Source organism: Triticum aestivum, chromosome 7A, assembly GCF_018294505.1.
Source record: "Triticum aestivum cultivar Chinese Spring chromosome 7A, IWGSC CS RefSeq v2.1, whole genome shotgun sequence".
In the NCBI taxonomy this organism is placed as follows: domain Eukaryota; kingdom Viridiplantae; phylum Streptophyta; class Magnoliopsida; order Poales; family Poaceae; genus Triticum; species Triticum aestivum.
Window position 1 is genome coordinate 338786795 of NC_057812.1, and position 23939 is coordinate 338810733.

At 45.3% G+C, this 23939-nt stretch overlaps 1 pseudogene; it reads right to left on the reverse strand.

Moving 5' to 3' along the window:
• Nucleotides 1-11956: 11956 nt before the first annotated feature.
• LOC123153330 (subtilisin-like protease SBT1.2) lies at nucleotides 11957-13580 on the reverse strand (annotated as a pseudogene).
• Between the last annotated feature and the right edge of the window lie 10359 nt (nucleotides 13581-23939).

Below are 23939 nucleotides of genomic sequence, written 5' to 3' on the forward strand. Positions count from 1 at the left end.
TATGATGGTAGGAGAAGTGATTGAAATTCGCATTAATCAAACTTATGCACTATGCTAACATTCACACTTCATAAATTATTTCTTTTATCATTTACCCACTCAAGGATGAGCAGGAAGTAAGCTTGGGAATGTTGGTACATCTCCAATGTATCTATATTTTATGAAGCATTCATGCCATGTTTACAAAAATTCTATATGGTTTTGCCATGATTTGAATAGAACTAACCCAGACTGATGTTGTTTTCAGCAGAACTACCGTGGTGTTGTTTTTTGTGCAGAAATCAAAGTTCTTGAAATGCGTCGAAACTTTTTGATGACTTTTTTGAACGAAAGAGGCACTAGAAGCTTCGTAAGAGAACCAGAAGATAAGGGAGGTGGCCACTACCCACCAGGGTGCACCTCCCCCTCTGGCGCATCCTGGTACCTAGTGGGCCCCTCTAGGCCCATCTTCATGTGAGACTGACACCAAAAATCCTATAAATACAGAAACCCCCGGAAATAACCCTGGATCATAAGTTCCGTTGTCGCAAGCCTCTATAGCCACAAAAAACCAATCTAGACCCTTTTCCGGCACTTCGGAGGCCATCTTCATCATCCCGATGGCCACCATGATGAGGAGGGAGTAGTCCACCCTCGAGGCTGAGGGTTTGTACTAGTCCCTATGTTTTTGATCTCTCTCCCTCTCTCTCGTGTTCTTTATTTGGCACGATCTTGATGTATCGCAAGCTTTGTTAATATAGTTGGATCATGTGGTGTTTCTCCCTCTCTATCTTCTTGTGATGAATTGAGTTTTTCCTTTGAGATTTCATTATTATCGGATTAAGTGCTTTTATGGATTTGAGAGCACTTGATGTATGTCTTGCTATGAATACCTGTGGAGACAATGGGATATCATATTGATTCACTTGATGTATGTTTTGTAACTCAACTCGCGGATTCCCGGGGTGACATTGGGGTAATCTATGCATAGGGGTTGATGCACGTTTTCGTCCTTGTTTCTCCGGTTGAAATCTTGGGGCTCTCTTTGAGGTTCCTTGTGTTGGATTGAGTATTACGAATCTGAAATTGTTTGTTGCATATCGTATAATCAACTCACAGATACTCGTGGTGACATTGGAGTATCTAGGTGACATTAGAGTTGGTTCATGTGTATCACGTGGTGTTATTTTAGTATGAACTCTCGGATAGATCGATCAGAAAGGATAACTTGGTATTGTTTTAGTATGAAATCTATGATAGATCGATCGGGAAGGATAACTTTGAGGTGGTTTTGTAACCTACAAACAATTTATTCTTATGTTCCCCGCTAGATATGAACTTTGGAGTGATTCTTCACTGCACGTTGAGGGATGGTTATATGATCCAATTATATTAGCACCATTGAGAGATTGCACTAGCGAAAGTATGCACCCTAGGCCTCATTTTCAAGCATTGCATGTAGCGACCAGACCTCAAACGGTCCAATCTCTGTGCTCCGGTGTCATCCCTGGATCAGTAATGCTGACACCACACAGTACTTGAAGGATTTATAACAGAGTAGCAATCACACACTTATTACATCGAGTGTCTCAATAGAGAACTTATTACAATAAATATGGCTTAAGGCCATCTAATAACGATAACAGCGGAAGGCTTGGAAGATAAGTGAGTCCATCAACTCCAACGGCATCACTGAGTATAGAACCACGACCTAAAACTCCTTAATCATCGTCTGAAAAGTCTGCAACATTAACGTTGCAGCCCGAAAACGGGTTAGAACATGGAATATGCTGGCAAGGTAACACATAGAGAGTAATGGAATGAAACAGCTATACTATATGCATATTTGGCTGGTGGAAAGCTCTATGGTTACAGTTTTGTGAAAAGCCAATTTTTCCCTACTACAAAGGAATAAATTTATTTAACTATCATGGTGGTTGTTAAACATTGAGAACGGTTGACAGCATTCTCAATCCCAATTAAACATCATTAAACAAACTCGTCAAACGTAATTTTATAGTAACATGTTGAGATTCACATGATAATCCAAGTACTAGATACTCAAGATGTCCATAACCGGGGACACGACTAACCATGATTAGTTTATACACTCTGTAGAGGTTTGCGCACTTTTCCCCACAAGACTCGATCTCCTCCGTTGGATTTCTCACACTACAGGGTATTTGAGAAACGGATGACCGAGACATTGTCTTTCAAAACCGCTAGCACCATACGATCGAGTAGACCGTACCACCTACATCCCCTACATCTGCTAGTCTACCACTGTAAGAGTTCGCACGACTTAGTCATCTATGCTAGAGCCCATAATAGCTTGTGGCTGCACACGGAAGTTTCTAGTATGAATAATCTCATGATCCCTTTGAGCCTGGGTGGCGGTCCAAAAGAAAACAGGCAATCGTGGAATACCCAGGTACCTCAATTCACCCAGACGTGTATTTAAGTTTCCACCTTAGGTAAACCATTGATTTAAAAGAAATCTCACATCTGTCATGGATATCACTCACCCAATCCATGTCTACTAGCATAACATAGCAATGGTAAGCAAATGTAGAAGTAACTCCCAAGGTTTGATAATAAACAGGTAATAGGTACTACCTCAACTACTTCCCAAACCCACAATTTAATTAGATCCTAATCATGCAATGTGTAGAGATTGATCTAATGCAATAAAACTGGGTAGTAGAAGGTGTGATCAAAGTGTTACTTGCCTTCCTGATGATCCGGGAAACCTAGTGACTCGAAGTAACAAGCGGCGCACTCTGGATACTCTATCGCAAACAAACAAGCATACAATAAGTACTCAACAAATGCACAGGTAAAACTAAAATAAGAGATCTAACCAGAAAGTTCAACTTAAGAACTCCGGTTGGCAAAAAGAATTAAATCGAACGAAGCAACGAAAGACAAACGACAAAAGAAATAGGCTTTGATTACTATTCTGGATCTAGGGCAAGTTTTATAGAAACAAAAACTTGTTTAAGTTGGTTAAAAGGAAAGAGGGTTCGGAGATGAAACTCCAGGCGCTTGAATCGCCTGATTCCGATAAACGAGCGAAAAGTTATACTAAGACGAAAATCGGATCAAAAATCACGATCAGAAAGATCGCGGATTTAATCCGAGAAAAAGAAAACGACGAACAGTTTAACGAACGAACGTTCGTTAACTTGTTCTAAATGACGAACACGTTCGTTAAAACGAACGAACGAGCGAACGCTCGCTAATTAGACTAAACCGAAAATAAAACCGATCTAATAAAAAAATCTAAAAAAATAAACAGTGGCTTTTTTTAAAAAAACGGGCGGTTTTCTAAAGACAACCGCCGGCGACGGCGGCTACCTCGGGCGGCGGGGCGGCTCCGGCGAGCGGCGAGGCGGCGGCGGTGGCTCCGGCGAGCGGCGCGGGCAGTGGGGCAACGGCGCGGGGCGGCGGCGAGGCGGCGGGGCGGCGCGGGTGGCGGCGCGGGCGGCGGTGGCAGCGGCGGCGGCGGGGCGGCGGCTAGGGTTAGGGTTAGGGCGCGGGTGGGCTGGTGGGCTGCGGCGAGGCTCGGGCGGCGCTATTTAAAGGCTGCCCCAGGCGGAGTCCCGCTCGGGTACGGCCCGTAGTCGGTTCGGACTTTTTTTTAAAAATTAATTCCGCACAGAAAAAAAATAAAAGAAATACTAAACGGACTCCAAAAATCCCGAAATAAATTTTCCCCGGCATCTAAAATCAAGCCGCACAGGATGAACATTTATTTGGGGCCTAAATGCAATTTTTAAAAACGCGCATTTTTCCTAAATTCAAATAAAATAGCAAATAAAACCAAATAAAATCTTATTTGATTTTTTTATTAAATCCTCAATATTTTTTTTGGGGAAAGTCATTTTATTCCCTCTCTCATATTTTTATAATAGAAATTATTGAATATAAAATAAATAAAATCATATGATCCTATTTTCAAAATTCGAGACAACTCAAATATGAAAATAACCAAATCCCCAAATCTCTCCGAGGGTCCTTGAGTTGCAAAAAATTTCTAGGATCAACCAAAATGCAATAAATATGATATGCAATGATGATCTAGTGTATAACATTCCAAATTGAAATTTTGGGATGTTACAAACCTACCCCCCTTAGGATGAATCTCGCCCTCGAGATTCGGGTTGGCTAGAAAATAGGTGAGGGTGGTCCTTCAGCAAATCTTCCTCTCGTTCCCAAGTGGCTTCATCCTCCATGTGGTGGCTCCACTGAACTTTGCAAAACTTGATAACCTTGCTGCGGGTGACTCGACTGGCATACTCTAGAATCTTAATTGGTTTCTCCTCATAGGTCAAACCACTGTCCAACTGAATTGCTTCTAGTGGTACCGTATCCCTCAGCGGTATGTCAGCCATCTCTGCGTGGCACTTCTTCAACTGGGATACATGAAACACATCATGAACTCCTGACAGTCCTTCGGGTAATTCCAACTTGTAGGCTACTTCTCCCATACGTTCCAACACTTTGTATGGGCCTACAAAACGTGGCGCTAGTTTTCCCTTAACTCCAAAGTGCTTAACTCCTCGAAGTGGTGATACTCGAAGATAAACTCGGTCTCTGACTTCGTAACCTGTCTCCTTGTGTTTAGAGTCTGCATAACTCTTCTGCCTGGATTGAGCTACCTTTAGTCTGTCGCGAATTAATTTCACTTTCTGTTCAGATTCCTTTATCAGATCTGGTCCAAACAACTGGCGATCTCCAACTTCATCCCAGGACAATGGGGTCCTGCACCTCCTTCCGTACAAGGCTTCGAAAGGGGCCATCTTCAAACTGGATTGGTAGCTATTGTTGTAAGAGAACTCTGCATATGGCAAATTCTCATCCCAACTAGATCTGTAATCTAGTGCACAAGCTCTTAGCATATCCTCCAAGATCTGGTTGACTCTCTCAGTCTGTCCATTTGTCTGCGGGTGGAAAGCTGTGCTAAACTCTAGTCTGGTTCCCAAAGTCTCATGCAACTAATTCCAGAACTTTGAAGTAAACTGGGTTCCTCTATCTGATACAATGCTCCTCGGAACTCCATGCAGACATACGATCCTGGTCATGTATATCTTTGCCAACTTTGCACTAGTATAGGTAGTCTTCACTGGAATGAAATGAGCTACCTTTGTCAAATGATCGACTACAACCCATATCGAGTCGTAGCCTGAACGTGTTCTGGGCAATCCTGTAATAAAATCCATGTCTAGCTTATCCCACTTCCATTCGGGTATCGGCAATAGTTGTAGCAATCCTGCTGGCTTCTGATGCTCTGCCTTCACTCTCTGACATACATCACAAACTGCTACATACTCCGCAATATCCTTCTTCATTCCGGTCCACCAGAAAATATCCTTCAAATCCAAATACATCTTGGTATTTCCTGGGTGAATCGAATATGGTGAATCATGGGCCTCTTGCAGAATTAGCTTTCTAATCTTCGGATCATTTGGTACATAGACGCGGTCTTCAAACCATAGGGTATCGTGCTCATCCTCACAAAATCCCTTAGCTTTTCCTTTGCTAATTTTCTCCTTAAGAGAAGCAATCTCCTTGTCACTCCTTTGGGCTTCTCTGATTTTATCCATCAATGTAGACTGAATCTACAATGCTGCTACATAGCCTCTCGGGACTATTTCTAAACATAACTCTTGAAGATTTTCGGCTAACTCCCTTGGTAATTCTCCCGTCATTAGGGTGTTGACATGGCTCTTACGGCTTAATGCGTCAGCTACTACATTAGCCTTTCCGGGGTTATCATGCAATTTCATATCATAATCCTTGATGAGCTCCAACCATCTCCTTTGTCTGAGATTCAACTCCTTCTGTGTGAAAATATACTTCAAACTCTTATGATCCGTATACACCTCGCAATGGTTTCCAATCAGAAAATGTCTCCAAGTCTTCAGTGCATGCACTACGGCTGCTAACTCCAAATCATGCGTAGCATAATTCAACTCATGAGGCTTAAGCTGTCGTGAGGCATATGAAACAACTCTCCCTTCCTGCATAAGCACTACTCCAAGTCCTCGACGTGAAGCGTCGCAATACACCTCATAATCCTTGGTCTGGTCTGGCAAAATCAACACTGGTGAAGTAACCAAGCGTTTCTTCAACTCCTGAAAACTAGCCTCACATTCCTCCGTCCATATGAACTTGGTATCCTTATTCAACAACTCCGTCATAGGCTTCGCAATCTTTGAGAAATTCTCAATAAACCTCCGGTAGTATCCTGTGAGTCCAAGAAAACTCCGGATCTCTCCCACGGTGGTTGGTGCTTCCCACTTGGTCACGGTATCAACTTTAGTGGGATCTACAGCTATACCTTCTCTGGATATAACGTGTCCGAGAAATCCAACTTCCTTCAACCAAAACTCACATTTGCTAAACTTGGCATATAATTGGTGTTCTCTGAGCTTTCCAAGAACCAAACACAAATGTTCCTTATGCTCCTCTTCATTCTTCGAGTAAACCAGGATATCATCAATGAACACTACGACGAACTTATCCAAGAACTCCATAAACACCTTGTTCATCATGTTCATAAAATATGCGGGTGCGTTAGTCAGACCAAATGACATAACGGTATACTCATACAGCCCATACCTGGTGGTAAAAGCCATCTTGGGTATATCGTGTTCCCAAATCTTCAACTGGTGGTATCCTGATCGCAGATCGATCTTGGAAAATACCTTAGCTCCTTGCAATCGATCAAACAGATCATTGATCATTGGTAGTGGGTACTTGTTCTTGATGGTTACTTCATTCAACCCTCGATAATCGACAACCATCCTTAACAATCCATCCTTCTTCTCCACTAGAAGTATTGGCGATCCCAAGGTGAAGAACTTGGGCGAATATAACCTTTATCCAGTAACTCCTTAATTTGCTTCTTAATTTCCACCAAATCCTTTGCAGGCATCCTATATGGTCTCTTTGATATTGGCCCTGTGCCTGGCAATAGCTCAATCAAAAACTCAATATCTCTATCCGGTGGCATGCATGGCAACTCTTCTGGAAATACTTCGGGGAAATCCTACTGGTACTTCCTCCTGCACAACTCCTGTTAAGCAATTTACTTGAGTCCTCTTTGGCACATGTCGGGATACATACTTGATCCTTCTCCCTTTTGGGGTGGTAAGCAAAATTGACTTACTAGCACATTCAATATTCCCTTCATACTTTGATAACCAATCCATGCCTAATATCACATCCAATCCTTGGGATTCCAATACTATTAGGTCTGAGGGGAAAACATAGTTACCAATCCTTAATGCTAACCGATCACACCATAGACTAGCCGTATATTCTACTCCAGATGAGACGTCATAAGAGAAGAGAGTGAGTAGTGATCTAGGTCTTTAGCTTAGTGGTCGTGTCCTACAGTCAGCGTGTGCTCTGATACCATCTTGTAGCGACCAGACCTCAAACGGTCCAATCTCTGTGCTCCGGTGTCATCCCTGGATCAGTAATGCTGACACCACACAGTACTTGAAGGATTTATAATAGAGTAGCAATCACACACTTATTACATCGAGTGTCTCAATAGAGAACTTATTACAATAAATATGGCTTAAGGCCATCTAATAACGATAATAGCGGAAGGTTTGGAAGATAAGTGAGTCCATCAACTCCAACGGCATCACTGAGTATAGAACCACGACCTAAAACTCCTTAATCATCGTCTGAAAAGTCTGCAACATTAACGTTGCAGCCCGAAAACGGGTTAGAACATGGAATATGCTGGCAAGGTAACACATAGAGAGTAATGGAATGAAACAGCTATACTATATGCATATTTGGCTGGTGGAAAGCTCTATGGTTACAGTTTTGCGAAAAGCCAATTTTTCCCTACTGGAAAGGAATAAATTTATTTAACTATCATGGTGGTTGTTAAACATTGAGAATGGTTGACAGCATTCTCAATCCCAATTAAACATCATTAAACAAACTCGTCAAACTTAATTTTATAGTAACATGTTGAGATTCACATGATAATCCAAGTACTAGATACTCAAGATGTCCATAATCGGGGACACGGCTAACCATGATTAGTTTATACACTCTGCAGAGGTTTGCGCACTTTTCCCCACAAGACTCGATCTCCTCCGTTGGATTTCTCACACTACAGGGTGTTTGAGAAACGAATGACCGAGACATAGTCTTTCAGAAGCGCTACCACCTTACGATCGGGTAGACCGTACCACCTACATCCCCTACATCTGCTGGTCTACCACTGTAAGAGTTTGCACGACTTAGTCAACTATGCTAGAGCCCATAATAGCTTGTGGCTGCACACGGAAGTTTCTAGTATGAATAATCTCATGATCCCTTTGAGCCTGGGTGGCGGTCCAAAGGAAAACAGGCAATCCTGGAATACCCAGGTACCTCAATCCACCCAGATGTGTATTTAAGTTGCCACCTTAGATAAACCATTGATTTAAAAGAAATCTCACATCTGTCATGGATATCACTCACCCAATCCACGTCTACTAGCATAGCATAGCAATGGTAAGCAAACGTAGAAGTAACTCCCAAGGTTTGATAAAAAACAGGTAATAGGTACTACCTCAACTACTTCCCAAACCCACAATTTAATTAGATCATAATCATGCAATGTGTAGAGATTGATCTAATGCAATAAAACTGGGTAGTAGAAGGTACGATCAAAGTGTTACTTGCCTTGCTGATGATCCGGGAAACCTAGTGATTCGAAGTAACAAGCGGTGCACTCTGGGTACTCTATCGCAAACAAACAAGCATACAATAAGTACTGAACAAATGCATAGGTAAAACTCAAATAAGAGATCTAACTAGAAAGTTTAACTTAAGAACTCCGGTTGGCAAAAAGAATCAAATCGAACGAAGCAACGAAAGACAAACGGCAAAAGAAATAGGCTTTGATTACTATTCTGGATCTAGAGAAATTTTTACATAAACAAAAACTTGTTTAAGTTGGTTAAACAGAAAGAGGGTTTCGAGACGAAACTCCAGGAGCTTGAATCGCCTGATTCCGATAAACGAGCGAAAAGTTATACTAAAACGAAAATCGGATCAGAAATCACGATCAGAAAAATCGCGGATTTAATCTGAGAAAAAGAAAACGACGAACGGTTCAACGAACAAACGTTCGTTAACTGGATCTAAACGATGAACACGTTCGTTAAAACGAACGAACGAGCGAACGCTCGCTAATTAGACTAAACCGAAAATAAAACCGATCTAATAAAAAATCTAAAAAAAATAAACCACGACTTTTTAAAAAAAAAGAAAAAACCGGGCGGTTTTCTAAAGAAAACCGCTGGCGACGGCGGCTACCTCGGGCGGCTCCGGCGAGCGGCACGGGCGGCGAGGCGGCTAGGGTTAGGGTTAGGGCGCGGGTGGGCTGGTGGGCTACGGCGGGGCTCGGGCGGTGCTATTTAAAGGCTGCCCCGGGCGGAGACCCGCTCGGGTACGACCCAGAGTCGATTTGGACTTTTTTTTAAAATTAATTCTGCGCAGAAAAACAATAAAAGAAATATAAACTGACTTCAAAAATCCCGAAATAAATTTTCCCCACTTTCTAAAATCAAGCCGCACAGGATGAACATTTATTTGGGGCCTAAATGCAATTTTGAAAAACGCTCATTTTTCCTAAATTCAAATAAAATAGCAAATAAAACCAAATAAAATCTTATTTGATTTTTATTAAATCCTCAATATTTATTTATTTTGGGAAAGTAATTTTATTCCCTCTCTCATATTTTTGTAATAGAAATTATTGAAGATAAAATAAATAAAATCAAATGATCCTATTTTCAAAATTTGAGACAACTCAAATATGAAAATAACGAAATCCCCAACTCTCTCTGAGGGTCCTTGAGTTGCGAAAAATTTCTAGGATCAACCAAAATGCAATAAACATGATATGCAATGATGATCTAGTGTATAACATTCCAAATTGAAAATTTGGGATGTTACATTGCAATACCGTTTGTGCTCACTTTTGTTACTTGTTACCTTGTTGTTTTTTATTTTTACTACACTTGTATCACCATCTCTTCGCCTAACTAGTGCGCCTATACAATTTACCATTGTATTTGGCATGTTGGGGACACAAGAGACTTTTATTACTTGGTTGTAGGGTTGTTTGAGAGAGACCATCTTCATCCTACACCTCCCACGGATTAATAAACCTTAGGTCATCCACTTGAGGGAAATTTGCTACTGTCCTACAAAACTCTACGCTTGGAGGACCAACACGAGTCTACAAGAACAAGTTGTGTAGTAGACATCACACACTCACCGTTTTGTTATTAGCGGCAATGTACAGGAGCATGGGCCCTTTGTCATGAGGAGCAGCAATGATGGGTGCTGAAGACAGGTGCACTTTATGAGACTCGAAGCTTTATCTGCAGCATCATTCCAGACGTAACTTCCTGACTTTTACGGCAGCTGATATAGAGGGATTGCCTTATCCCCAAGCCGGCTTATGAACCAGCTCAAAGCTGCCACACAAATCGCCTCGTGCTGAACATGATTGATGTTGGCCGGCTTAGCCAAGGTTGTGATAGCCTTGATTTTCTCCGAGTTTGCCTCGATGCCCCGCTTGGACACCAGGAAACTTAGCAATTTACATGCATGAACACCAAAGACACACTTGGTTGGGTTAACCTTCATCTGGTACATGCGAAGATTATCAAATGTCTCCTTCGGGTCATCAAGAAGGGTTTCTCTCTTGTGAGACTGGACCACGATATCGTCAATGTGAGCATGGACATTTTGCCCAATCTGCTTGTGGAAACAATTTTGTACGCAACGTTGATAAGTGGCTCTTGCGCATTTCATGCCAAACGGCATGGAAACATAACAGAAGGCCCCAAAAGGTGTAATAAAAGTTGTCTTCTCCTGATCCTCCACTGCCATCTTGATCTGATGATACCCAGAATAAGCGTCCAGTAAGCATAGGCACTCGCAGCCTGCTGTGGAGTCAATAATCTGGTCAATGCGAGGAAGCGCAAACAGGTCATGGGGGCAAGCCTTATTGTGTAGTCGACACACATTCGCCAAGTCCTATTCTTTTCAGAACAAGCACAAGATTTGCCAGCCACTAAGGATGGAAGACTTCAACAATGAAACCGGCAGCTTGGAGTCAGGCCACTTCTTTGCCAATAGCCTTGTGTCTTGCTACCTCTTGAGCACTGCGTTGGTTTTCCCTTGAAGAGGAAAGGGTGATGTAGCAAAGTAGCGTAAGTATTTCCCTCGGGTTTTTGAGAACCAAGGTATCAATCTAGTAGGAGATCACGCTCAAGTCCCACGCACCTACACAAACAAATAAGAACCTCGCAACCAATGAGATAAAGGGGTTGTCAAGCCCTTCACAGTCACTTACGAGAGTGAGATCTGATAGATATGATAAGATAAGATTTTTGGTATCTTTACGATAAAGAGAAGAGAAAAATTCACTCTAGGTCACTAAAGTTGAGCCGGATGACACATTAGTACCACTATTTCAAAATACCCGAACTACGGTCCAAATACTTGCGCTAGGGGTTCACTTTGGTCCATGTATACGATTTTGTGTACGTATTTGCTGACTTGGCCGAGTCAGCGGCCGCCAGCTCGCTTTGACCGCCACCTGGTCATGCCTTTGGTGAATACTAGTCCATCCAAGGGGTGTTTTGCAAAAACGCCATGACCATTAAACTGGAGAGAATAATCAGCCACTGCACGTCCTTCCAGCAAGCCGCTGATCATGCCAAATCGTGTGCTAAATTGCACCTCTAGTCCACGGGCCAGGTCACGGCAATGGGGCTACTCACCATGCATCGCCTCCCCTGCCCCGCGCTCCGCTGTTTCCACACCAGGTACCCCTCCGCACTGTCCTTCCCCGCTGCGGCCGAGGCGTCCACCCACACCTGGAAGCTCTTCTTCTCGCCGAACTCCGCGAACGCCAGCGTCATGGGCGCGACCGTGACCTTCACCCTGCCGGCGCGCCCACCCGCACTGTGTACATCGAGTTGGGTGCGCCCACGTTGGTGACCGTCCTCCGGAACACCGCCGAGGTCTTGCCACCGCCATCCTTAAACACCACCGCGATCGACGGGTAGTTGAGCGTGAACCCCGGGTTCTCGTGGAGCAGTTCGCTGCAGTTGATGGCACTGTGTGTGATCTTGAACACCTCTCTCTGCGTGTACCCGAGCGTGCAGAGGTCCGTCACGTAGTCGGCTGGCTCGATGTCGTAGACGAGGCCTGGGTCAACGGCGAGAGCCGGGTTCACGTGTCCAACGCCCATGGCGAACGCGTCGGCGCGCTCCCCGCCGTCAGTTATCGGCTTGCCCTGCCGGTCCGTCACGTCGGCCGTCTTCATGATCGCCGACCGCACCATCGCCGGGCTCCATGAAGGGTGCGCTGACCTAACCAGCGCCGCGATGCCGCTCGCGTGCGGCCATGCTATCAACATCCCCGACAGCACCGTGAAGTTGGACCGTCACTCGTCGCCATCTAGCCCCGACGAGCTCACGCTGCCCGGCCACGCCGCGATGATGTTAACCCCGGGGGCGCCGACGGTGAGCATCCATGGTGCTTCGTTGTCCACGGAGCTCGGCTATGGCCCGTTGTTACCGGCGGCGCGCACGACGGAGACGCCACGCAACGTGGCATGGAAGCTGCCGATGGCAATGCTATCCTTGAAGTCAGCCTGACCTCGAAGAGCGGGATTGGGAAGCCGTCGAGGGAGAGCGACAACACGTGGACGCCGCCGCGCACCGCGTCATCCATCCCGGCAAGGATATCAGAGCTGAAGCATCCGTTGAACCAGCAGACCTTGTACGCGGTGACGTGCGCGCCCGAAGCCATGCTGCGCGCCTCCCCAGCCCGGCGCCGAGAACACTGGCTCCGGCCACGGCGGACCCCATGGCCGTCGACGCCATGTTAGTCCCGTGCCCGTGCACGTCCCACGGCGAACCGTACTCCCACGCATGCGCTGCGGCATCCGACGGGTCTGTCGGGTAGTTGGGGCGGTGGCTCTTGGAGTAGAACCGCGCGCCGACGAGCTTCCGGTTGCAGTTCGTCGCGTTGAACCACTCCCCGGTCTAGCACACGCCCCGCCACCAGTCCGGCACCGGCGGCATCCCGCGGTCGTCGAAGCTTGGGCACCCCGACGACCATGCCGCGGCCATACCGCATGCGTGCCCACGCCCCGGTCGGGCACACGTTAAGGCTGAGGAACCGGTACGAGTACGTGGTGTGCAGCTCGACCTGGAGGTCCTCATGCACCGATGCGACGCCCTGCAGCACCCGCAGAGCTGCCGCCTCGCCCACCGTGAACCGCGCCGCAAAGCCGTCAAACACGATGTGGTAAGAGTACAACAGCCTTGACGACGGCTTCCACTGGCGCTTTGCATCTTGCTCCACTGAGGAAGGCAAGGATTTGACGATGAAGGCGAGGTGCCAGTCGTGCTCGAAGATCTGCGTGGGTGCAGCTGGACAATGTAGGTCCACAGAGCCGCCTCCTGATCCACGGCGGTGCCATGAAGAAACACCAATGAGGAGGAGAGGAAGAGGAACACCGCGTGGGAGGCGAACAGGTGGAAGAAACCCATGGCTGCCTTGCTAAGCAATCGAGCAGTTGTTCGCTTTGGTTTGCGACGGTGAGGTGGGAGATGGAGAGGTGGGTGGGAGATCGAATTTCGCGGACGACGACGACGTGGCTGGGCGAGTGTGTCTGTCCTGAGAGACGACGCTTCCTCTGGCAGGCGGAGGCGGGGCCGCGAGCAAGAGGCACAGCACATTAGGTGGAATGGAAGACGCCAAGGTGGAGGAGCGAGCAGCAGTGGAACGCAGTGATGGCTCGCTCGCACAGCCTGCTTTGCCGGCCTAGGCGCGCACTGGAGGGAGTAATGGCAGGCAGGGCCGTCCGGGCTCCAGCCGCTTGTCACCCGATGGAGCTCTGACTAACGCTGCGTTCCTTAATGGCGCAGACACGGGTAGAGAGAGAGGAGGAAGACTGAGGGAGGAGGAGCGTATCTGCCTCCTGCGTACCATTTATGCTGCCTGCTGCCTTCTTGCTTCTGTTGCACTCCAGGCGGTGGAACGAGGAGGACCGGGGGCGGCGCCGAGTTGAGCAGGAGGCGCCGAGTTGGACCGGGGCTGGTTTAATGGTCATGCTGTTTTTGCAAAAAAACCTGGATGGACTAGTATTGACCGAAGGCACGACCAGGTGGCGGTTAAAGCAAGCTGGTGGCCGCTGACTCGGCCAAGTCAGCAAATACGTACACAAAATCGTATACATGGACCAAAGTGAACCCCTAGCGTAAGTACTTGGACCGTATTTCGGGTATTTTGAAGTAGTGGTTCAAATGTGTCACCCGGCTCAAGTTTAGTGACGTAGAGTGAATTTTTCTCTAAAGAGAAATAAAGATGCAAAGTAAAATAAACGGCAAAGGGAATAACTAAGTGTTGGAAGATTAATATGATGGATGATAGACCCGGGGGCCATAGGTTTCACTAGTGGCTTCTCTCAAGAGCATAAGTATTACGGTGGGTAAATGAATTACTGTCGAGCAATTGATAGAATTGAGCATAGTTACGAGAATATCTAGGTATGATCATGTATATAGGCATCATGTCCGAGACAAGTAGACCGAAACGATTCTGCATCTACTACTATTACTCCATGCATCGACCGCTATCCAGCATGCATCTAGAGTATTAAGTTCATAAGAACAGAGTAATGCTTTAAGGAAGATGACATGGTGTAGAGGGATAAAGTCATGCAATATGATATAAACCCCCTCTTTTTATCCTCGATGGCAACAATACAATACGTGTCGGTTCCCTTTCTGTCAGTGGGATCGAGCACCGCAAGATTGAACCCAAAGCTAAGCACTTCTCCCATTGCAAGAAAGATCAATTTAGTAGGCCAAAACAAACTGATAATTCGAAGAGACTTGCAAAGATAAACCAACCATACATAAAAGAATTCAGAGGAGAATCAAATATTGTTCATAGATAATCTGAATCATAAACCCACAATTCATCAGATCTCGACAAACACACCGCAAAAGAAGATTACGTCGAATAGATCTCCAAGAAGATCGAGGAGAACTTTGTATTGAGATCCAAAGAGAGAGAGAAGAAGCCATCTAGCTACTAGCTATGGATCCGTAGGTCTGAAGTAAACTACTCACACATCACCGGAGAGGCCATGGAGTTGATGTAGAGGCCCTCCGTGATCAATGCCCCCTTCGGCGGAGCTGCGGAAAAGGCCCCAAGATGGGATCTCTCGGGTACAAAAGGTTGCGGCGGTGGAATTAGGTTTTCGTGGTGCTCCTGGATGTTGGGGGTACGTGGATATATATAGGAGGAAGAAGAACGTCGGTGTAGCAACGGAGGGCCCACGAGGGTGGAGGGCGCGCCCAAGGGGGTAGGTGCGCCCCCCCTGCCTTGTGCCTTCCTCCCTTGTTTCTTGACGCCCACTCCAAGTCTCCTGGATCACGTTTGTTGAGAAAATCACGTTCCCGAAGGTTTCATTCCATTTGGACTCTAGTTGATATTCCTTTTCTTCGAAACCCTAAAATAGGCAAAAAAAACAACAATTTGGGCTGGGCCTCCGATTAGTAGGTTAGTCCCAAAAATGATATAAAAGTATAAAATAAAGCCCATTAACATCCAAAATAGATAATATAATAGCATGGAGCAATCAAAAATTATAGATACGTTGGAGACGTATCAAGCATCCCCAAGCTTAATTCTTGCTCGTCCTCGAGTATGTAAATGATAAAAGAAGAATTTTTATATGGAATGCCTTCTAAGATATTTCTTAATGTATTTTTTCTTTATTGTGGCATGAATATTCAGATCCAAAAAGATTCAAGATAAAAGTTTAATATTGACATAAAAATAATAATACTTCAAGCATACTAACTAAGCAATTATGTCTTCTCAAAATAACATGGCCAAAGAAAGTTATCCCTACAAAATCATATAGTCCGGCTATGCTCTATCTTCACCACACAAAGTATTTAAATCATGCACAACCCCGATGACAAGCCAAGCAATTGTTTCATACTTTTGATGTTCTCAAAAAATTTCAATCTTCACGCAATATATGAGCGTGAGCCATGGATATCGCACTATGGTGGAATAGAATGGTGGTTGTGGAGAAGACAAAAAGGAGAAGATAATCTCACATCAACTAGGCGTATCAACGGGCTATGGAGATACCCATCAATAGATATCAATGTGAGTGAGTAGGGATTGCCATGCAATGGATGCACTAGAGCTATAAGTATATGAAAGCTCAACAAAAGAAACTAAGTGGGTGTGCATCCAACTTGCTTGCTCACTGACCTAGGTCATTTTGAGGAAGCCCATCATTGGAATATACAAGCCAAGTTCTATAATGAAAATTTCCCACTAGTATATGAAAGTGATATCATAGGAGACTCTCTATATGGAGAACATGGTGCTACTTCGAAGCACAAGTGTGGAAAGAGGATAGTAGCATTGTCCCTTCTCTCTTTTTCTCTCATTTTTTTATTTGGGCCTTCTCTCTTTTTTTGGCCTCTTTTCTCCTTTTTTTATTTTTCGTCCGGAGTCTCATCCCGACTTGTGGGGGAATCATAGTCTCCATCACCCTTTCCTCACTTGGGACAATGCTCTAACAATGATGATCATCACACTTTATTTACTTACAACTCAAGAATTACAACTCAATACCTAGAACAAAATATGACTCTATGTGAATGCCTCCGGCGGTGTACCGGGATGTGCAATGATGCATGAGTGACATGTATGAAGAATTATGAATGGTGGCTTTGCCACAAATACGATGTCAACTACATGATCATGCAAGCAATATGACAATGATGAAGCGTGTCATAATAACGGAATGGTGGAAAGTTGCATGGCAATATATCTCGGAATGGCTATGGAAATGCCATAATAGGTAGGTATGGTGGCTGTTTTGAGGAAGGTATATGGTGGGTTTAAGGTACCGGCGAAAGTTGCGCAGTACTAGAGAGGCTAGCAATGGTAGAAGGGTGGGAGTGCGTATAATCCGTGGACTCAACATTAGTCATAAAGAACTCACATACTTATTGCAAAAATCTATTGATTATCGAAACAAAGTATTACGCGCATGCTCCTAGGGGGATAGATTGGTAGGAAAAGACCATCGCTCGTCCCCGACCGCCATTCATAAGGAAGACAATCAATAAATAAATCATGCTCCGACTTCATCACATAAAGGTCCACCATACATGCATGCTACGGGAATCACAAACTTCAACACAAGTATTTCTCAAATTCACAACTACTCAACTAGCATGACTCTAATATCACCATCTCCATATCTCAAAACAATTATCAAGTATCAAACTTCTCATAGTATTCAATGCACTTATATGAAAGTTTTTATTATTGCCATGTTGTTCTAAAGGACTCGAGAAATAATATAAGTGAAGCATGAGAGAACAATAGTTTCTATAAAACAAATCCACCACCGTGCTCTGAAAGATATAAGTGAAGCACTAGAGCAAAAACTATATAGCTCAAAAGATATAAGTGAAGCACATAGAGTATTCTAATATATTTCAGATCATGTGAGTCTCTCTCAAAAGGTGTGTACAGAAAGGATGAGCAAAGACTCAAATTATACAAGACGCTCCAAGCAAAACACATATTATGTGGTGAATAAAAATATAGCTCCAAGTAAAGTTACCGATAGACGAAGACGAAAGAGGGGATGCCTTCTGGGGCATCCCCAAGCTTAGGATTTTTGGTGTCCTTGAATTTTACCTTGGGGTGCCATGGGAATCCCCAAGCTTAGGCTCTTGCCACTCCTTGTTCCATAATCCATCAAATCTTTACCCAAAACATGAAAACTTCACAACACAAAACTCAAAATAGAATATCTCGTGAGCTCCGTTAGAAAAAGTAAACAAAACACCACTTCAAGTTACTGTAATGAACTCATTATTTATTTATATTGGTGTTAAACCTACTGTATTCTAACTTCTCTATAGTTTATAAACTCTTTTACTAGCCATAGATTCATCAAAATAAGCAAACAACACACGAAAACAGAATCTGTCAAAAACAGAATAGTATGTAGTAATCTGTATCTAACGCAAGTTCTGGAACCCCAAAAATTCTAAAATAAATTGATGGACGTGAGGAGTTTATCTATTAATCATCTGCAAAAAGAATTAACTAAATATCACCTTCCAAATAAAAATGGCAGCGATTCTCGTGAGCGCTAAAGTTTCTGTTTTCTACAGCAAGATCAAAAAGACTTTCCCCAAGTCTTCCCAACGGTTCTACTTGGCTAGAAAAATTATTCATTACTAAACAGGATCAAAAATCAAGGGATAAAAAAATGTGTTGCCTCCCAACAAGCGCTATCGTTTAACGCCCCTAGCTAGGCATAAAAGCGAAGATAGATCTTGGTATTGCCATCTTTGGTAGGCAATCCATAAGTGGCTCTCATAATAGATTCATATGGTAATTTAATTTTCTTTCGAAGGAGTGTTCCATGCCTTTCCTTAATGGAAATTGGAATATAATATTCCCTTCCTTCATATCAATAATTGCACCAATCGTTCTAAGGAAAGGTCTACCAAAAATAATAGGACATGAACGATTGCAATCTATATCAAGAACAATGAAATCTACGGGAACATAGTTCCTATTTTCAACAATAAGAACATCATTAATTCTTCCCATAGGTTTCTTAATAGTGGAATCTGCAAGGTGCAAGTTTAAAGAACAATTGTCAAAATCACGGAAACCTAGCAAATCACACAAAGTTTTCGGAATCGTGGAAACACTAGCACCCAAATCACACAAAGAATAACACTCATGATCTTTAATTTTAATTTTTATTGTAGGTTCCCACTCATCATAAAGTTTTCTAGGGATAGAAACTTCCAACTCAAGTTTCTCTTCATAAGATTGCATCAAAGCATCAACAATATGTTTAGTAAAATCTTTATTTTGACTATAAGCATGAGGAGAATTTAGCACGGATTGCAACAAGGAAATACAATCTATCAAAGAGAAATTATCATAATTAAATTCCTTGAAATCCAATAAAGTGGGTTCATTGGTATTTAAATTTTTGACCTCTTCAATCCCACTTTTAACAATTTTAGCATCAAGATCTAAAAATTCCGAATTTTTGGAACGCCTTCGAGGTAAAGGTGGCTCATCTTCAATCTCATCATTATCAAGATTCATATTGCAAAACAAAGGTTTAATAGGGGACACATCAATAACTTTTAGATCTTCATCCTTATTATCATAAAAAAATCCATCTTAGTGGCCATCTTATTAACTAGGGTGGCCTGCTTATCCAAAACTTCAGCAATTAATTTTTTTAGATGAGCAATCTGAGATTTCAAACCATAAAATTCTTTAGACATATCATCGAGCTCCTTATTCATAAAACCCATAAAGATTTTTTGTTCCTTAAGCTCGTTCTTAAAGGAATTATTATGCTCAAGTTATAAAACCATAAAACTCTTGATATTGCTTTCGATCTCTTCTAACCTTTTAAGGTGAAGATCACCAAATCTTGATAGAGTCATCGTGACAAGCAAGCAATCCAACACACAAGCAAACAAGAAACGGGAAAAAGAGGCAAATAGGGAAAGAGAAGGGGAATGGAGGGAGAGGGAGGGAGGAAAAGAGGGCGAATAAAACGGCAAGGGTGAAGTGGGGGAGAGGAAAACGAGAGGCAAATGGAAAATAATGTAATGCGAGGGATAAGAGTTTGTGATCGGTACTTGGTAATGGTGCGAGAAATGACTCGTTGTTGGAGTCAAATCTTGACTTGACTTGGCGCGAATCTCCCCGGCAACGGCGCCAGAAATCCTTCTTGCTACCTCTTGAGCACTGCGTTGGTTTTCCCCTGAAGAGGAAAGGGTGATGCAGCAAAGTAGCGTAAGTATTTCCTTCAGTTTTTGAGAACCAAGGTATCAATCCAGTAGGGGATCATGCTGAAGTCCCACACACCTACACAAACAAATAAGAACCTCGCAACCAACGCGATAAAGGGGTTGTCAATCCCTTCACGGTCACTTACGAGAGTGAGATCTGATAGATATGATAAGATAATATTTTTGGTATTTTTATGATAAAGAGTGAGGGAGTCCTGGATTAGGGGGTCTTCGGACAGCCGGACTATATTCTTTAGCCGGATTGTTGGACTATGAAGATACAAGATTGAAGACTTCGTCCCGTGTCCGGACGGGACTCTACTTGGCGTGCAAGGCAAGCTAGGCAATACGGATATGTATATCTCCTCCTTTGTAACCGGCCTTGTGTAACCCTAGCCCCTTCCGGTGTCTATATAAACTGGAGGGTTTTAGTCCGTAGGACAACATACAATCATACCATAGGCTAGCTTCTAGGGTTTAGCCTCTCTGATCTCGTGGTAGATCAACTCTTGTAATACCCACATTATCAAGTATAAAGCAGGACGTAGGGTTTTACCTCCATCAAGAGGGCCCGAACCTGGGTAAAACATTGTGTCCCCTGCCTCCTATTACCATCCTCCTTAGACGCACAGTTCGGGACCCCCTACCCGAGATCTGCCGATTTTGACACCGACATTGGTGCTTTCATTGAGAGTTCCTCTGTGTCGTCGCCATTAGGCTTGATGGCTCCTTCGATAATCGACAGCGATGCAGTCCAGGGTGAGACTTTTCTCCCCGGACAGATCTTTGTATTAGGCGGCTTCGCACTGCGGGCCCACTCGCTTGGCCATCTGGAGCAGATCGAGAGTTACGCCCCTAGCCACCAGGTCAGGTTTGGAAGCTTAAACTACACGGCCGATATCCACGGAGACTTGACCTTCGATGGATTCGAGCCCCCGCTTAGTGCGCCACATGGTCACGATGAGCATGATTTAGCTCTGCCATCGGACAGTGTCTAGGAGATCGCGACGGCAACCGCTCTGACCCTCAATTTGGAGCCAGTTGCGCCATCCATGGACGGGTGGATAGACCCCGCCAAGGAGGCCGCACTCTCATCGGCGATCGAGCCGAGTATCGACCTTACCCTTCACGGGAGCCGTGACGCCGAACTACCGGATCCCTCCCCGGCCACGGACTATGAACCGCCTGCGCCCGTGCCTATCGAATCCGATTGGGTGCCGATCATGGAGTTTACCTCCATGGATATTTTTCAGCACTCGCCCTTCGGCGACATACTGAACTCATTAAGGTCTCTCTCCTTGTTAGGAGAGTCCTGGCCAAACTATGTCCGGTAGGATTAGGATGCGGATGACGAAGAAATTCGCTACCCACCCACCACCCAGTAGCCACTTTCAATGACTTAACCGACATGCTCGACTTCGACTCCGAGGACATCAACGGCATGGACAACGATGCGGTAGATGAAGAGGAACCACTGCCCATAGGGCACTGGACAGCTACCTCGTCATATGACATATATATGGTGGACACACCCAAAGAAGGCAATGGCGACGGGACAACGGAGGATGACCCCTGCAAGAAGCAACCCAAGCGCCGACGTTAGCGGTGCTGCTCTAAGTCTAGCCAAAGCAAAAGTGGTGACACCGGCACAGGAGATAATAGCACTCCGAACAGTGCCGAAGATGAAAACAATCCCCTCTAGCAAGATTTAGGGCAGGAGGATGGAGAAGCCAGCCCTCCCGAGAGAGCGGCAGATGGAGAAGCGGAGGATGATAATTACATGCCTCCCTCCGAAGACGAGGCAAGCCTCGACGATGACGAATTCGTCGTGCCTGAGGATCCCGTCGAACAAGAGCGCTTCCAGCGCCGGCTTATAGCCACGGCAAATAGCCTTAAGAAAAAGCAACAGCAGCTTCAAGCTGCTCAAGATTAGCTAGCAGACAGATGGACTGAAGTCCTTGCGGCTGAGGATTATAAACTCGAACGCCCCTCCAAGAGTTACCCAAAGTGCAGGTTGCTACCCCGACTAGAGGAGGAAGCACCAAAACCTACATCTCCAGCGTATGATGCGGCTGATCGGCCACCTCGTGGCCGCGACAAAGAGGCATTCCAGCCAAAAGTTCAGCCCGCACCCCGACGCCACTGAAATAAAAATGTCAAGGGATGGGGAAATACGCCAGACCTGCGAGACGTATTGGAGGACAAAGCAAAACACGCAAGATCGATCTACGGATCGCGAGGGCACGCCACTATGCGAGACGATAACCATCACGTTGGATACAGTAAAAGTAAGTCCGGTCGGGCCGAACACAACGGACAAGACTCATTTGAGCTACGTTGCGATATAGCCTAGTACAGAGGCGCCGCACACCCCCTATGCTTCACAGACAAAGTAATGGATCATCAAATCCCAGAGGGTTTCAAACCCATAAATATAGAATCATACGACAGTACAACAGATCCTGCGGTATGGATCGAGAACTTCCTCCTGCACATCCACATGACCCGCGGTGATGATCTACACGCCATGAAATACCTCCCACTCAAGCTCAAAGGACCAGCTCGGCATTGGCTCAACAGCCTGCCAGCAGAATCCATTGGCTATTGGGAAGATCTGGAGGCTGCATTCCTTGACAACTTCCAGGGCACTTATGTGCGACCACTAGATGCCGATGACTTGAGCCACATAATTCAGCAGCGAGAGGAATCGGCCAGGAAATTCTGGACGTGGTTCCTAACAAAGAAAAATCAAATCGTCGATTGTCCAGATGCAGAGGCCCTAGCAGCTTTTAAGCACAACATCCGTGATGAGTGGCTCGCCCGACACCTTGGCCAGGAAAAGTCGAAATCTATGGCAGCCCTCACGACACTCATGACCCGCTTTTGCTCGGGAGAAGATAGCTGGCTGGCTCGCAGCAATAACATATCAAAGAACCATGGTACTTCAGATACCAAGGATGGCAATAGCAGGTCACGTAGCAACAAACATAAGCGCCGCATTAACAGCGACAATACCGAGGATACGGCAGGCAATGCCGGATCCAAAGGCTCTAAACCTGGTCAGCGGAAAAAGCCATTCAAAAGAAGCACTTCGGGCCCGTCCTGTTTGGAACGTATACTCGATCGCTCGTGTCAAATACACAGCACCCCTGACAAGCCAGCCAACCACACCAACAGGGATTGTTGGGTCTTCAAGTAGGCCGGCAAGTTAAATGCCGAAAACAAAGATAAGGGGTCACATAGCGATGACGAGGAGGAGCCCCGGCAGCCGAACACCGAAGGACAGAAAAGGTTCCCCCCCACAAGTGCGGACGGTGAACATGATATACGCAACCCACATCCCCAAGAGGGAGCGGAAGCGTGCGCTAAGGGACGTATATGCATTGGAGCCAGTCGCCCCAAAGTTCAGCCCATGGTCCTCCTGTCCGATCACCTTTGATCGCAGGGACCACCCCACTAGTATCCGTCATGGCGGATTCGTCGCACTGGTCTTAGACCCAATCATCGACGGATTTCACCTCACTCGAGTCCTTATGGGCGGTGGCAGCAGCCTGAACCTACTTTATCAGGACACAATGCGCAAAATGGGCATAGACCCCTCAAGGATCAAACCCACAAAAACAACCTTTAAAGGCGTCATACCAGGTGTAGAGGCCCATTGCACGGGCTCCGTCATGCTAGAAGTGGTCTTCGGATCCCGGATAACTTCTGAGGCGAGGAGTTAATCTTCGATATAGTCCCATTCCGTAGTGGCTATCATGCACTGCTCGGGCGAACCGCATTCGCGAGATTCAATGAGGTACCGCATTATGCGTACCTCAAGCCCAAGATGCCAGGACCTCGGGGGGTCATCACAGTCAGTGGAAACACAGAGTGCTCTCTCCGCACGGAGGAGCACACTACGACCCTCGCAGCAGAAGCACAAAGCAGCCTCTTAAGGAAATCCACCAGTTCGGCGATTAAGGACCCGGACTCCTTCAAGCGCGCCCGGAGTAATCGGCAGCAAGACCGCCTGGCACA